The following is a 15113-nucleotide window of genomic DNA, read 5'->3' on the forward strand; positions in this document are numbered from 1 at the left end:
AGCTCCTACGGCCTCAGCAGCAGCCCACCACCATCAGGCCCCTCTCCCCCCTCAGGGTCCCCACAACCCTCTCCCCAAAACTCCCCTCATCTCCCCCAGGTGCCAACTCCCTCCCACCCCTCAGTGACTCCTCACCCTAATTACCCCTCACACTGCCCAACTTGCCCCCTCAAACTGCCCCTCAGGCCAAAACCCCTCCTCACACAACCCTCCTCACAGAGCCCTCACACCAACACCCCCCATCAGAGTCCTCTCACACCAACAGCCCCTGACAACGACGCCCCCTCCCCACACAACCTCTCACAGCCGGCTGTCCCCCTCCTCACAGACCCCTCACACCGACGACCTCTTACATCAAGGACCCCTCACAAGAACACCCTCCCCTCACGATCCCCTCACACCGAAAGCCCCTGACACCACCACCCCCTCCCCACAGAGCCCCTCACAGCCGGCTGCCCCCTTTTCAATGACCCCTCACACCAACCCCAACAGCTCCTCCCGCCCCCGCGCCACAACTGCCCCTCCGCCGCCCGGCCCGGCCCGGCCCCGCCCCTGCCCCCCCCGCCGCCCCCCGCCCCTCCCGCCGGCCGCGGCGGTGCTGGTGGGGGGGGAGAGGGCGGTGAAGTCTCGCGAGAGGGGCGGGCGGGGGCCGCTGGCTGCGGGCAGCGCGGAGCGGCGGCGGCGGCGCAGCCGGAGCCCGGGCGGCGCTGAGGGGAGGCGGCGGCGGCGGGGCGGCGGCAGCGATCGCGGCCCGGCACACGGACCCGCTCCGCCGCGGCGGCACGGCCGGAGCCGCCCGCCCTCCCGCACGCCGCGCCTCCGCGGCGCGGCCTGGCCGCAGCTCGGCGAGCGGGGCCCAGGCGGTGGCGGTGGCGGTGGTGGCGGTGGCTGAGCGCTCCGCCGCGCCCGCCCTGCCATCTTAGGTGCCGTGCCCCGCCGCCTTTGTGCCCGCCGCGCCCGGGCACCCGCGGGGGCCGGGCCCGACGCCCCTCCGGGGGCGCCTCCCCCCGCGGGGCCGCCGCCCCTTGCCCCGCTCCTCCTCCTTCTTCTCCTCCTCCTCCTCGTCCTCCTCCTCCTCCGCGGGGGGCCGACCGGCGCTCCCAGCCCGGCTGCGGCGGAGGGTAAGGCGGGCGGCTCGGCCGGGGCGGCCCCGGGGAGGGTGAGGGAGGAGGTTGATGGTGGTTGGGGGGGGCGGCCCGGTGGGGCCGGCGCCTCCCCCGCCGCGCTCTGCGGCACTGCCGCAGGGTCGGGGCCGCGGCCGCCGCCGAGCACCGGCGGGGGAGCGGGCGGCGAAATGGCGCTTCCCGCGGAGGGGCGGCCGCGGGCGGAGGGGTGTTCCCCGCTGTCAGGGCCGCCGGAGGCCCAGGGCTGGGGCCGGGGCCAGGCGTGCCCAGAGCCGCGGCCCTTTTTGTCTGCGGCCCCCACCACCCCACCCCACCACAGGGGGCTTCGCCGGCAGAGCTCGGAACCCCCGGGGGGCTTGGGGGTCCCTGGGAGACCCGCGTGGATTCCTGATTCTTGCCCTTTATTTTTTTCCCCCTTTTTATTTTTTTTTTTCCTCCCTGCCCCTCGCTCCTCCCCAAGCGGTGAGTTTTCAGTGTATATACCATTTTGTTCGGTGCTGGTGTGGGATTTGGCTGAAAGTGACCTATTTTAAAGACCTTTTATTGCTCCCCCCATCAGCAATGCATGTGGCGGCCGATTCCGTTACCCGAATAGCGTTTCCCAACCATTTTAATTTGTCAGATTAAAACATCTCATGGAGGCTGGATTTCTGTAACCCGCGTGTGGGTATGTCTTTAGAAAATATCTTTCACCCTGCTTTGCTGCAAGCATCTTCGGAGCATCAGAGTTCACCTTTGTCACTGTGAAAGCAGAAATAAATATCGAGGCGATACCTGGGAGATGCAGTTGTACCATTGTGTTGGGCGCGGTACAAGAAATGGGGTGGGGGGTGCAGAAGAATCAGGGATTAAAATGGTTGTTGTCAACTGTAGATCCGTACATATCTTCAGGAAAAAAAAAATAAGACAACGGTATCAGCACTGAGGACTTTTAATTTATTTTGTTAGAAAAACGTTTTGTGTTTATCACGCTTGTCTCTGCTGCTTATCATGGTAGGGAGTATTTCGTTAGGTGGCATTTTAGTGGCTGTGTTGGTTAAATAGCAGTTGCATTAACTAGTTGAACAAATTGTATCCTTCACCTTTGACTGTTGCATTTTGAGAGCCCTTACAGCAGTGTGCCCATGCATGCCAAGGGCGGATTAATAAGATGTTACCTAAAGGTTTGGATGCTATTGATTCCTTACTATTAATGCTATTTATAGTGCATTTGACATGGCTCTTGTTTTATGTATTTGGATAAAGGTTATCAGCTTGAAGTGCTTCGGATGAAATGTTCCCAAAATACCACCCCTGACACGCACACACATATACATATATATTATTGAACAATATAACTCAGGTCTTCAGTGTCTGAAAAATAGCTTTAGCAGATAACCCATAATGGTGAAAACAGTGAAAATATCATGCATTTTTACACTAGTGAAGGTTTGTTTTCCTATTTCAGGATTACAGAATAACAAATCCTGTAGCAATAAATACAATTTTGGGTACATTTTTCTTGACCCTACTTTGGGCCTACATTTTCCTTGCCTTTGTGCCTGCTCATAGTGAGCATGTCATAGTTTTTGCTACTTATGTCCAAGGGCAAACCTAATCAACGATTGGTTTGAGCCTTCATATTAGATTCTCCACAACATTGGCCTAGTTCTGACTGGTATGTTTGCCATTTTTAGGACTCCTCTTCCTTTTACCCATGGACTGAAATACATTGATAAACTTGAACCTTAATTTGTCCTTTGAACTTGAGAGAATGTTTTTCTCCTCTGTTAAGAATACCTCACTGAAGAGAAAGTGATTCTGGTAGAACAGCTTAATTTAAGTTTAATCCAGTTGAAACACAACTGCCTGAAGTAAAAACTCCTTGGATAGTTTGATATTATTTTTCTTTTTAACTAGACTGAATTAAGTGTTGCCTGTACAGGACCAGATGTTGGCATTAAAATTATGTACAGATAAGTTGGCTTAGGCCTCAAGTTAGACTATTTGAAAAAGTTACCTGTGTCTTGCTGTTAAATTCTGGTGTAACCTAAGCTGGAAAACTTTAAATGTTTACTTCCAGCTAAATAACATTTCCATTTGTGTGGTTTTCATCTCTGTCTATATTCATCAGGTTTTGTCACCAGAATAACATATTTTTAATGAGTTGTAAGACAGACTCAGGTTTTATGCTTGGTGAGATACATTGGAGGAGAAGCAAATATCACAGTAATAATTACATCTTCAGATGTATCCTAGTAGTGGATTTCCTGTAATGAGGATGTTTTGTAGAGAACAATAGATATGGCAGCAAATTCAGAGATTTGTTTTAAAGATGTTGTAGGTAGCTGACTCTGCAGTAGTGAGTTCCACTTTGACACAACCCTTGCATGCTCAACAGGAACATTAGATGGTTTCCAGGTACTTCTTTTTCAGGTGTAATTCTCTTTATAGCAAAGACAGACTGGATGTACAGCTGCTGTTACTTCTCATGTCTGTTGCTTCTGCAAGGATATACTTTTGATCTAACTTAGTAGAGACTAAGATTGTTTACAAAATATACCTCATAGAAGTTATTTGATGCTATAGATGTTTTTTGAAATAAGAAAATATTTAGGGTTGATTTGGTTCTCTCTGTGATCCAGAAGTGGTGAGGAAGCTATGGTAAATACCACTTGTCTTATTCCATTCTTAGTGTATTTTGGGGAACACTTGCATAATCACTAAGATCCTATCTTAGAAGCATTTTCTGTTTTGTTCCTGTTCATATTAAAATCATGTAAACAACATACTGATACATTGAAGCACACACTAGAAACTATAAAAGCCTTTGGTGTTATCAGGAGCGACCCAGGCTCTTTTCTTCTGAATGACTGCTTCTGCAAGGCCATTACATTTTTCCTGTCCAAGTATGCTGTGTAGTGTGAAGGATTTCAGTTTTATTTCCTTTTGTGAACCTGGACAAAGGGAAGAGCTGAACTTCAACCCTGGGCTAGAATCATGACTGAATTGGAAAGTCTCCTGGGTCTGACAGCAGGGTTTCAGTTATGGGTGACACACATCCTCCCTTGGTTAACTATGTTTGGGAGAAGCTTGCCTCCAACACCACAGAGAGGGGTGATTTAATACCTTCTGAGATCAACATCTGCCCTTTCTTTTATAGCTCTAGAATGTGTCTTACTCTTCTTACATTCTCCATCATTCTTGACGGACATGGTGCAGGATGAAATCCTGGTCTGTGCAGTCTGGTGCTCTCTGGCAAGTTCCCCTTACTCTAGAAGTTTATTGAGGTGTGTGATGCTGTCCTCCACCTGCTTCTCCTTGCATGTCATTCCATTGGCTCTGGTCTTTGATCCTGCACCAGCAGAAAGCTAAGCTAAGTGAAAATACAGAGAGTTTTGTGTCAACTTGGTGATCTGAAATGGCTCAGTGCAGTTAGGCAAGGCTGGAGACAGCCCCAGGGACTGGGCTGTGCCACCACAGCCAGCGATGAGACTGGGAGACAGAGGTTGGTGGCACTTTTTGCTATATTTGTAGTGGTTAGGTTTCAGGATTCTTTGTTTTTATTGTCCTTTAACATGCTGAGGAGTTGCTGAAAATACATTGATTTCTCCATGGAGAAGAGACTGAAAAAAATCCAATGGATAAAGGGTCAGAAAACTACTAATTCCCTCCTGTGAAGTTCCAGAGGGAGAGTCCTTCCTGTGAAAAAAGAACTTAAAATATGAAAACATGAAATCAGAGGTGAAGTGCAAAGTGTCTGAGGGAAAGAAGTGCACACAAAACAGGAGGAAAGGATGGAGAGCTGTTTAAAAGCAGAGTTGGCTTTTACACACTGTGTGCTCTCCTTGTCTAAGTGCTCATTTACAGTACAGAACATGGAGGAGGGAATACTTTCTGCAGGCCCTTAGAAACACAATGGACATTAGCCAGCACAATGGGGGCTCCAAACCTGGCTTCTTAGGGCTGTTTTTAAACAAATATTTGGTGATCACTGGAATTACAGTATTTTTTTTTAAATTACCAAAGGGAAGCCTTTGGGAACTTTTAGTACCTGGTCAGAAATCAGTGCATTGTTACTCTAGATTTCTTTTATTATTAATTTGTTGATTTTTTTATTTTTTTTTTTACATCCTGCTATATCTTGGTTACTTTGCCAGAAGAAAAGGCAAGGTAGCCACTGTAAACATAGCATGAAATTGCCAAAGCAGCAATAAGTTTTGCCTAAACAGAGAAGTTTCTCCAGTTTAATCAGAGCTTGCTGAGGCCAGATCTGCACCTACACTGTAGCTTTGAGATGAGGTTTTCCTTTTCTTAGGGTTTGGTGAGGACAGTCCAACATGAGTTAAAGTGATGATGGCTTAATACAAGTGGACAGTAGCTTGTAGTTTTGCCTGTTGTATTGCTTGGCTAGAAACAGTTTTGATTTTTCTCTAGGGGTCAGGATGGGGTGACAGCATGAGATTTACATATTGAATATTGCCCTTAGAATAGAAAAGGCTAGAAATATTTTGTTTGGGGGAAAAGTTATATCTTGAGGAAAGAAGTGAGAATCATGGAACTCTAAAGCTGGCAGGCTCTGCATTTTTCTGTGCCTGTGATCTTCCACTGACCCTTATTACACTCCTGGCCACAGCCATGCAAATATTTTCTTTAGAGTGAGGTGTAATTTTATAAAAACAGTTTTCTCCTACGCTCATTGAGTGCAGCATGTTTACAGGGCAGTCTCCTATCAGAATGTGGGGGAGCAGTGCCTGTGAGTTTTATTGAAAGCTTTTGCTGTGTGTCACTTGTGTCAATCCATATCTGAAAAGGAAATTTTGATGTTTAACGTTAATCTTGGAGATTTTTGCTTATAGCCAATGTCTGTTACACCTGAATTCTTTAAATGTGAATAAAGTTGCTTTCAGCCTTTCACTTAGTTCATCTGAACTTTAAAACCTCTTTTTCTTTAGCCTGCTGCCGTTGACTGAGCATCACTAGACACACATTTTGAGGGGTTCAGTCCTTTATGATCAGTCCTTGCCTTTGCGTTGCTGGTTCAGCTTCAGTTTGCTCTAGTCTGGCTGATTTCTAACCTGTGGAAAGCTTTGGGATCCAGGAGCATGGGAAAGTGGAATATGCAAGTGCAAGTATGTTGAAAGGGTAGGGAACATTTCTTATAACAGTTTTTGGCTTGTTCCCCATCCATGTGTTCAGTCTGTTTTCCAAGCATCCAGCAATCCTTCCTCTTCCCTGACGTACCACTGCTCAAGGCCAATAACAGACCCATGAGCCCATGCCCAGAGAAATGTTGTACTGAGATTTCTTGGAAAGAATCTCATGTGCTGTTGCACATGTTTGTTATTTTTGCTTCCCTCCCCCTTCTTAATATGCAATTCTCATTTCCTACCAGAGTCCCCTTTTAATTGGTGACTGTCCCTCCCTCCCCAGCCGAGATGAGAGGTTATTTTTGCTAGTGCTATTTCTCAAATAGGCCACGGGTATCCAGTAAGTAGTGCAGTAACTTTCTCCATCAGTTATGAGGATTTCTCAAGCTGTGTAGCAGTGGCGGTGCAACATGTTTCTCCTTCAGTTCTCACTTGCAGTTGTCACTAACATTAACTCCTCCCAGTTCCCACTTCCTTGTAACCCAATCTGAATAAAGATCATGGGATTTGAATGTGCCTTGCTTTGCTGCTGCTGCTGCTCTGGATGTTTGGGTTGTCTCTGTGCTTTTCATAAACTGTATACTGTGATCTTCTTTTTGGCTTTGCCTGGTCCAAGGAGCAGTTGACAGTTGTTAAAATCAGTTCTGGGCCAGCCGTGATTTGATGCGATTCAACTGTGTTAAATGTGTTCCAGAACTGTTTCCTGGCCTAGACAGCAAACCAGTTAAACCCTGGGTTTGGAATCTGTTTTGCTGTGATTTGGCCCTGTACCCCTAGGTAAGCTGCCTACCTCTTCAGGGTCAAATGGAACATGGGGTCTGTGCACAGCACGTGATCTTCTACCTCTAAATCCACCTCCCTCCCACGTTTCCTTGGGTTTTTTTTATTACTCGGTGCATATCAAAGTCTTGTCTTGAGAATTATGTACTGGACTAACTGAAGTAATGTGGCTTTACCACCCATAAAGACTGTGATGCAGTGATATGATTTTCCTTGGCATCAGCTGAGCTGGTACAAACCCCACTTTATGCTTGCTCGGTACATCCCAGTATGCAGCCAGACTCACAGATTGGGGTTCTTATGAAGGTTCACAACTTTGTTAAAAAAGAGGGTAACCTAGGCCTTGACAAAAATTCCTGCTGGCTCCTAGAAATGCGTATCAAAGTTGGGAAGGAAATAATGATGTGTTTCAGAAGCAATGCCTTGCTAAGAATGCCAAGCTCCATTTTTATTATAGATTAATTGCCATATAGGCAAACCTCGAACCCTTACCTGTGCTTTTGGCTTAATTTTCCTTCTTCCCTTTCCACACAAACCCCCCTCTAACCCATGCTTTGAAGTATTCAAAACTAGGTTAGTCTCTGGCTGGAGGTGTGTGGTGGAACCTCCTGTAAATTCTTGCTGGGACCTGCCCGTTTTGCAGCAAGAATGCAGGCGAACCCATCTGAATGCTGATCATCTGTCCTTTGTGAATGATGGAAGATTATTTTTCCCTTCATTTGACACAATACATGGGCAAAGGAATCCTATAACATCTCCATTCCAAAAGCCACCTCAGATGACCAGAGCTATAGAAGCTGGAGTGCCCACGGAGGTGGGAGAAGAGGGCTTGATGAGGCTGAGTTTAGATGTTTGCATGACAATCACTGGAGATATTTCCTTCCCCCACTCTCAGAAGATGTTGCTGTGAGCTGCTAGCTCGGAAGTTGACCGCATTCTCACCAGATCAACCTACTCAGCAGTCCTGAACTGACCAGAGTCTTCAAAATTTCTCTCTTGCTGACTGGGAGGACAAAGTGCAGGGACCCAAACACTAAAATAATCTGTACTAAAGAAGAGGTCCATATATATGCTTTTTTATCCAAGGTGTTGTGGCAGAAGGAAGTCCTCACCTTCGCCATTACCTTTGATTTCATTGCAATACTGCTGATGTAAATTTATTTGCAAAAACAAGACTGGGCAAAAGATTCATTCCTGATTTGACAATAACAAGCAGAGTGCTTTGAATACTAGACTAACGTGAAAATAGTTTACGTATAAAGAACGTGTTTTATCTTCAGGAGCTCATAATTAGTCACAAAAACATAAAGAACATTTAAAGATTATTTGCTCATCTGTTGAAAAAAATTTACATGGAATTTTTGACACACAATTTTTAAAAATATTTTGGAAAAGCCCCTGAATTTTTCAAAATATTTCAGTGATAGGTTCTTTTTCTTAAATATCCTCTATCTCTTGAAAGTATTAATTCATACATTATTTTAAGTCTCTTGTTTTCCCATGCTGCAGGAATTGGTGGTTGTGGGCCACTGTGCAGGTGGGCTGTCACATGGGGCTCTGGAATCTCTGCAGTGGCTGGTCCAGCACCAGGGTGTGTCATCCTCATTTGAATAGTCTTCCCATTGCACTCTGGTATTGAAAATTAATTACTGTAGTGACTATAAATTGGTATAATCAGTGTTTTTTGTAGGTATTACAAATATTTTATGTTTAAATAGAAATAACTGTAATTAATGTTAATGTGATGAGAAATGAAATATTAGTACACAAATAAAAATCTATGCTATAACAAAGAAAGATTATCTTACATACGTGATGGTTTTATACTTTTCTCTGAATTGGCAGGATAATAATAGTAATTCCCTGTTCTGAATTTCATCCATAAATCTCAAGGTATTTTAAATGCATGATAAATGTGTATTTTTTTTTCACATTTATAAAGTGGGGATACTGAAGTACAGGTGGAGAAGTGAGCAATTTGCCCAGTGTAGCTGGTGGTGGGGTAGAAGAATTTGTCTTCTTGGTCCCCAGTTAACTTCAGGACTGCAGGTTGTAAGGGAGAAGCAGAAGTGTAGGAGATGCTGCACTGCCTGTAGGGTGTGGTGGAGCAGCACAGACCTCAAAGTTCAGCAGCACCACTGTCCCAGATCTCCTTCTGAAAGTCTGCCTGACCTACTGATGATGCAGGGGATGGGTTTTCTCGTTTTATCATACTGAGTAGAGTTTTCTTATCATAATGGCAATTTAATGCTGGTCATGAATGAGCTGGCTAAAGCTTGAATTCTGTAATATTCTGTGTTTTTATGTGTTTTCTGTGACTTTTTGCTGATTTTTATCTTTATATAAATCTGAAAAGGGCTTTTAATGCATTGTAAATCAGTCCCTGAACTTGATAAATAACAAACTAAGTTGTTTCATTTTGGGAGTTGGTCACGCACAAGGATAACTGGGAACTGCCCATCTAAGTGAAAAATATGCCTGTGCATATAAAATTGCAATACTTGGGTATTGTCTGGATATTTTTATGGAGATCTGTGGAGGCAGAGGGTATCTTTTCATCCTGTTTATGCAGTGCCTACTACAGCTGAATCTCACATCTTCTTCAGGGCCTAATTACTGTGTAATGCAAGTGCACACTGCTGTAAAAAGCTGAGAGTGTTCTCACCTGATACCCTGGGAAGGAGGGAGACCTTCAAGCCCCTGTGCCTTCTGGGAATCTGTGAGCTCCGTGATGAGCCATTGCTCAGCTCATCACAAGTAACTCTCATCTGTTCTAGATTCTGCTATGACTGTCTCTGCAGAGAGGTTTCCAGTGTGGGTATTCATTTCAAGCATACCTATGTGGTAAAATAGCTGGGGCTTACTTGGAAATGATAAAACTAAGAATTCTGTTGCTTCAGTCATTCTTTTAAACTATAAGAACCCAAAAAAACCCATAAAAACCTTGTAATCTGAGTACTTGTGTGAAAGTGCTCAATATTTTGTTTTTCTGAGGGATTTCTGTTTGATGTTGCCACAGCCACAGAGTATGAAATTTAGCAAGTTTTCTCCAAGAATTGCTTTCAGCTTCGGAACTAATGTTACCTGTGCTGGTTTGAGGTAGTTCCTACCTGTTTATCATGCCTGTTGCAAAATCTGCCTCCCTATTTACATAGGTGTTGGGGAAACAGGGATGATATGGAGCAGCATGAGTGGAAGGAGAGGATGGTGTGAGTTGTGATTCTACTTGTCTGCTTATTTTCTGGTTTGGAGGCACCGAGCACCTGCTGATTTAGGGGTTTTCTGTATGTGATTTCATGCCTGTGATTAGCATTTCTAAGGACATGACACATATGGTCTCACCACTAAAATACATTCTGTAAATATGTAAAGAGAAAATTACAGAGATGGTCACTGTCCGACTGTCCTGACTGGTCTCCGGAGTCAGCCCAGCAGGACTCAGCACGCTCCGTTGGGCCCATCCGAGACAACAGATCTTGAACTTCAGACTTACAAGTAGAATTCCTTCTTGTATTGAACTTACCACCTGCCTTTGATGCTTCCTTAATAGCAGTTGCTTGTCTCATTTTCCTTCTTTTTAATCACTGGGGCAGGAGATTGAGATCTTTAGATAAGTGCTGTTTAACTGTTTAAAGTCAAACTCCATGGAAAATGTCAGCTGCGTCACAGAAATCTGTGATTGCATTTGATCTGAAATCAACCATTTGTTGTTCTGAAATCAGCCATTTGTTGTGCTGGAATTTCTCAAGGTACATGATCACAGAATCACAGAATATTCTGAGTTGGAGAGGCCCCTCAAGGATTCTCAAAGTCCTGGCCCTGCACAGGACAGCCCCAAGAATCCCACCACGTACCTGAGAGTGTTGTCCAGACACTTCTTGAACTCTTGTCAGGCTTGGGGCTGTGGCCACTTCCCTGGGGAGCCCGTTCCAGTGCCCAAACACCCTCTGGGGGAAGAACCTTTTTCTCATATCTAATGAATACTAATAACAGACTTGTAAGTTCTGGGGAGGAGTGGGAGATTCTCTGGGATGGCATATTTTAAAAATACTTTTTCTGGACAAAATCTGAGAATGATACCTAGTTAGTTGATGTTCCTGTTGGAACATTGTCCCTAAGTTAATAACAAGGCTAAGTTTGTTTTGCTGCTTTGAGAAATTATTAGTATCTTGTCTGAATTGAGCTTGTGAATAAGGTGGAGGTGGCAGTCTGCTTAATTTCATATTTAACTACTGAGAAATCACAGCAAAAGGCTGTCAAATGTTTTGTCACCACTGTGCTGTTCTATAGCTATCACTGGAACCATGTGACCACTGGATGTTTAATATCTTACGTTTCTGTAATTCCCTTTTTGTTTCTTTCTTGTTTTTTGTTGTTGCTGTGTAAAATTAACTCATAAATTGTTAGGAGCAAGGAAACTGTTTGTGTACCATCTAGTTTGGTGTCTTGCCAAAGATTTGTGAGCTTGCCAGTCATGTCAGTGTGTTGAGTTCAGGTGTTACATGAAGGGTAAATCTCCTTGTGACGTAGAGTAGTCAGTGCACATGTTGTAGCACGGGCCTCTCCTGAGTTTTAATAAATACAGATGAGGTATGAACACCTCTTCCCTGCAAGAGGTGTGTCTCTTCCCTCTACAGGTGCTGCACTCTGCATGCATACACACCTAGCAGTTCCTCTGTCCCCCGTGTAGTACAGCTTCTTGCTCTGCAGCAAAGATGCTGCTCAGAACATTTACCTCATATGGAAGAAATAAGTTTGTAAAGCCTTTCAGTAAGAGCAGTTTCCAATTTACAGTGATTAAACATGCTGTACTTTGCTTTGTTTCATGGTGGTAAAAGCCTCTTGCCTGTATGACTCCAAACCAACAATAAAACAGGCATAAACAAGCATAAAACAATGTAGCATTCAAGGTATTTCTAAAGGGGAACAGTAACTAAACATCTTTTAACTTAATTCTGCCTGGCCTGGAAAGCAGCAAGACTGTTGCATTCCCCATTTTGATGTGCTGCTGCCATGGGTCAGGGTCTGAAGGGAATATTCCATCACCCCTGGACACATTGAGTTTTGAGTTGCCCAGAAGGTACCAGCCAGAAGCAGAGGTGCTGTTCTGAGCTCTCGTTGGAGGGAGAGCTGCTTCCCTCCTGTTTGGGTTTTGGTTTTTTTGTGGGTGTGATGTCATCATTCTGCGAGGTCTGCGCCGCGTCCTCCAGGAAAACAAAACAGGGCGACCAGACCTGAATGTCAAATGCAAAAAACAAGCAGATCTGATTCTTCCTCTCCTCCCTCCCCCCTTTCTTTGAAAGGAGCTTTCAAGCTGACTTTATACAACAGGAATTAGCTTAATAGAAAAAAAGAGAGTGAGAGAAGCACAGTTATTTCTTTTCAGTTCTTACTATCAAGTTCTCAAAAATAACTCTTTCCTGCCTGGCTGGAGAATGGGATGTGTGTTGTGTGCCAGAAGCAAATACAGGGTGTTTTTTAAATATCCAAGGATTTTTTTTATCTTTTAATGTAACCTTTCTCAGTTTTTGATTGTTTTGGAGATATTTAAATGAGCACTGCACAGTGTCTTCTTGCCATGCTTGTATTGGTTTCTACCAGAGAACTGTCCCATACACTTTAGGTGTTTGTATATATGTCATGGCAGTACCAGCAGCAGCCTTCCACCAAGATTACCTTTGGGCCATGGCCAGGGTCAGGGGAGTAGCCAAAACCAACTGCTGTGCTGATATAACCAGACTGATTTTTATTCAAGCCTTTGAAATTATTATTAATGTAGGAATGTATGGAGTTCTTCTTTCTGGGAGCCTTTTTGTGGCTTGGCAGCAACTGGCTCTCATGCAGCTCGTTGGCTGTACTGAGCAATATGGTTCATGTAAACATGGGCAGGTTTATTCTTTTTCAGGCCAGAGCTTTAGATATTCCCTCATTCAGAATGACTTTGCAAAATAATCTGCAGAGAGGCATTTGGAGGCTCTAAACTGAGTATTGGTAGTGAGAGGTTGAGCTGGTGGTCTCCGAGAAGCTGTCCGGATGTACTAAAAACTTCTTGGAGTTGACCAACACTGGAGCTGATATTCTTTGTCCTGTTGTGTTCAGGAACCTTAATTACGTCTTGGTTGCTCTTTATAGCTTGTGTCCAAAAAGTAAATAGTGTTTTCTGGCATGGCTTGTTGAGCTCTCAGTAGCTCCCTGTCCAGCTGGGCTGCTCGAGTGAGCTGCATGCATGATGAGTGAGCAGTTCTTGCTTTTTGCTGGTCGGTTGTTAGGGGTGTATCTGCCCAAGGTATCAGGAGGTTGTCCTACTTTCCCAGCTCAAAAATCCAAGATCCTTAGAATTTTTAAAACGGACACCTGATGTTCCCTTTGTTTGTTAGCCAACAGGAGCAGGTAGCAAATAGATCTTCTTTTAGTACAGGAACTGTTGCCTGAAACTTTGCATTTGGGTTTTTTTTTCCCCTCTCTATTTGCCTGTTCCTACTGACAAACAAAAGGCATAATCCATTATTCCAAACTGCTGAAAAAGAGGCTTCAAATTGCCAGGTATGAAATTATGCTGCTTGTTCCGTTACCAGTAGGAAACGGCATGTGAGATGTTTCAAAACCTACAAAGGAGAAAGTTCTTTGTATGTGTGAATTTAGTATTCACAAAAGGTGTCAGATTGACAGCGGTGGAGATTGTGGAGATTGGAATTTTATTTATCCCTAGAGTAGGTGCAGTGCAGACTGCAGTAGTGCAAAAATTTCCTGTATTATTCTGCTGTTGCACCCTGCTCGTGCCCTTCACAGGCAGCCTCTTGGGGCGAGGAGCTCCTCCTCCTCTGCTCCCCTTCAAAAGGCTGGCTGCCAAAAGGATGTGAGGGTGGTTTTTCTGTATGTGATGTGGAGATGCTTGTCTCCTGAAATCTAAGCAGATGTGAAAGGAATTTGATAACATCTACCTCTAAACAGCCACTGGAGCAGAAACAGCCTTCAGCCCCCATGTTCTCCAGCTCTGTGCAGGCTGGTAGTCTTGAGGCAGAAGATGTTGGTGGTCATGATTCTGTTACTCGCTGACTTAACTGTTCTTCTGCAAAGGTTTACCACTCCAGTATTGAAACTAAGGCAGTCAACTTGTCCTGCTTTGTCTAAAAATGTTTGGTAAACTCTCCAGGGAAATGGGAGGGTCTCTGGGAGGTGTCACGTACAAAAAGTGTTATATTCTTTTGTGAGTCTTCCATTTGCTGAAATGAATATGGAGAGAGAATACCAAACCCTGCTTCTGGAAAAAAGAGCAAAGAGCACAAACCCAACACCAAAACAAACCAGCAGGTGATTGATTTTTGAAAATTTCTGATGTCCCTGTGCCAACTCCCTTCTGCCACTGCTCTTTTGGACTGTTCTTGTGCCTGTCCTCATTCCCTGGTGGAGCCGGGCCCCTGTGTCACATACTTCCAGACCACCTTAAGGAAGCCCTTCAGACCATAGAGCTCAGTCCTTCTCCAGCTGTGCCGTGTGGTTATAGCTCTGAGTAGTAGCTTTAATCATCTCCCATTCCCATCCTTCATTAGATGGCATGACTGAGTGCTTTTAGTTTTGCTTTGACCAAATCACTGATTGCCTTCAGATCAGCGACTCGCTGCCATCCAGCATGGTGCAGGCCAAGACACAGGCCTTCGAGCTCAGTCCCTGCCAGCGTGACTGCTTAAGGAGAAAAATAAGATTAATTTAATTGGCTTTTTCTTTGCAACGCTATTCCTTTACTACGCCTCCCGAAGATCAGATCAATCTTGGAAAAGTCACCTGTTGGCAGCTCCCGGCCTCACCTCATGCAAAAGCTGAGGCCAGGGCCCTTGAAACAGGCAGGACAACCTTGTTTTCAGAAAGCCCAAGTGTGAAAGCACGTTCTCTCAAATAACCTTCTCTTTAAAGGCACAGGAAATAGTTTTGTCTATCGACTGAAGCAGTCAAATTATTGTCTCAAATTATTACCCCTCAGCCAAAGGGTAGGAGTGGAAATGGTTGCTGATTATTTCTTTTTCGTTCATTTGCTTTTGTGAATGATTGCTGAGAACAGCTGGATTAAATGGCTTTGTGTGTG

General features: G+C 44.8%; 1 protein-coding gene across 1 annotated transcript in view; it reads left to right on the forward strand.

Annotated features, from left to right (window-relative positions):
* Positions 1-704: 704 nt before the first annotated feature.
* TAOK1 (TAO kinase 1) overlaps positions 705-15113 on the forward strand; it is a 69579-nt gene continuing 55170 nt past the window's right edge. The window contains exon 1 of the mRNA XM_051809989.1: positions 705-1121. The gene's annotated coding sequence lies outside the window, so the exon portion shown is untranslated. The remainder of the gene's footprint in view (positions 1122-15113) is intronic.

Source organism: Manacus candei, unplaced genomic scaffold, assembly GCF_025592945.1.
Source record: "Manacus candei isolate 608988 ecotype Guabito, Panama unplaced genomic scaffold, ASM2559294v1 h1tg000076l, whole genome shotgun sequence".
In the NCBI taxonomy this organism is placed as follows: domain Eukaryota; kingdom Metazoa; phylum Chordata; class Aves; order Passeriformes; family Pipridae; genus Manacus; species Manacus candei.